This window comes from Populus euphratica, unplaced genomic scaffold, assembly GCF_000495115.2.
Source record: "Populus euphratica unplaced genomic scaffold, PopEup_1.0 scaffold64.1, whole genome shotgun sequence".
In the NCBI taxonomy this organism is placed as follows: domain Eukaryota; kingdom Viridiplantae; phylum Streptophyta; class Magnoliopsida; order Malpighiales; family Salicaceae; genus Populus; species Populus euphratica.
The window spans coordinates 633,534-635,578 of NW_011499923.1; positions in this window are offsets into that span (position 1 = coordinate 633,534).

Here is a 2,045-nt window from a genome sequence, read left to right on the forward strand (position 1 = left end):
CTTTCCCTCTCCAAAAAGTACATGTTGATCCTTGTTGTTTTTTGATATTTTGTTTTCAATCCTTATTTTTTTAATTTTTATTTTTTTCAATTTAATCCTTTAATTATAATTTTTCATATATTATTTTCTTTTGACATGTAGGGAGCTGATTGCAAAAATTAATAACAATAACAAATTAGCTAAGATCATGGTCTCCCAAAAACTATGATAACCAACAAAAAATCAAAATTGAGGACTTATTTGTGAAAAAGAATTTAGTTGAAAGGATCAAGATAGTTTTTTTCCTAAGATTTAGGGATTAAAATAAAAATTTACATGGCATATTTTGGGTAAGAGTTTGCATAATTTCTTAGCAAGTAATTAAGGGTTGGGTGCTTTTAGTGACAATAATTTGGAATTTGCTAAATTGATCAGGTATTCATATATTATCATTCCTATTCCTAGCTAGGTTGTATAATCATTTAAGAAAAAATAATTTTAATTACTGTATAAAGTGATATGAAAATATTCTTGATCATCACATAAAAAAAGCATAATTTATTAATAAGAAATTATAATTATAAAAAGCCATGATCACCTCTTGAGCTCGAAAGATGAGGCAGAAATTTGATCCCTCCAAGGTTCATCACTAGCTTTTTCTAGTTTGCTACTTCGTAATTATTAAACAATATGTATTCAAATTATTCTTTGCTTAAATCCTAATTATATAATATTGTTAATTTTAAAGGAAAATTATCATGACACTCTAATTTTGTTTTTTTTTTTTAGTTTTTTTATTCTTTTAAAAATTATAGTTATATTTCGATGTATCATTGATAGGCATGACATATCATTTTCTTTTTGGTGTGGTGTATGTTAATGTTGGTGGTTTAGTTTGTCATTATGGAGGTTTTTTTTCTCTCTCTTTCACTTTTCCTGAAAATGACATTTAATATGCATAGTTGATGTTATAAATATTAAGCCATATTTATATTGACATAATAGAAAAATAGAACTATATAAATATAAAGCATATTAGTATATGATAGTGGAATACATGCCAAGTAATAGACAAAACCTTAAGGTTCTAATAATAGATGAGGTTTGTGACCTTGAAAACTATGAAAGAATCAGTTGTCATGAGTTAGTGCTTCTCTCACCAATTTAGTTGTCATAACCCATTTTTGGTCCTCGTACAAGAAAAGAAGAAAATAATAAAAATAAATATATATATTTGAAAGAAAAGAAAAAATAATAGCAGTGAAAAAAGGATATCAGAACGCTTAGACAAAAACCAAAAATTAGTTGAAGAGGTTCAAAAATACAAAAATTAAAATTTAATAGTACTTTGTTAATTGATGAGAGCCCTGTTGACAAAGAAAATTCAATTTGAGGAAGAAATGTCCAAGATCATATATTTATTAGACTAAATTAAATTTATTAAAGATTTAATTAAGTTTATAAAGAGTTTGATTGCATGAAATATTAATTTTAAAGTCAATTTAGGTTTTAATTGAAAGAAATTAAAATTCTAGGGTCAAATTATAATTTTTGAGAGTTAATTTGGTCAAATCAAGGGTTTAATTACATAAATATTGAAGTTTGATGGCCAATTAATGACTTAATTAAAAAAATTTAAAATCAAAGATCAAATTAAAAAAGACTCATAAATAGGAGGACCAAAATTAACCTAATTAGGGACTGAATTGAAGAGATTAAAAGTTTATTGATCAATTGGGGGTCCAATTATACTAATTCAAGATCGAAAACCAATTTGAAAAGGACAGTTAATTTCAGGGTTAGTGATTGAATTTGGCATGGATGCAATTGAATTGATTTTTAAAATTAAAATTGCAATTGAGGACTTGATTAAACAAATCAAAAAATTAAAAATTGATTTGGACTTTGACATGTTTTTACCACTCTTTTCTTTTAAATGAAACGACATGTTTTATCCAAAACATCACCGTTTCATCTATTCTTCATTAAAAAAAAGCCTGAAACAGTGCCATTTTGAACAGTATTGTGGGTTTTCTTCTACCCCAAGACGCTCAAACTAGGGAAAG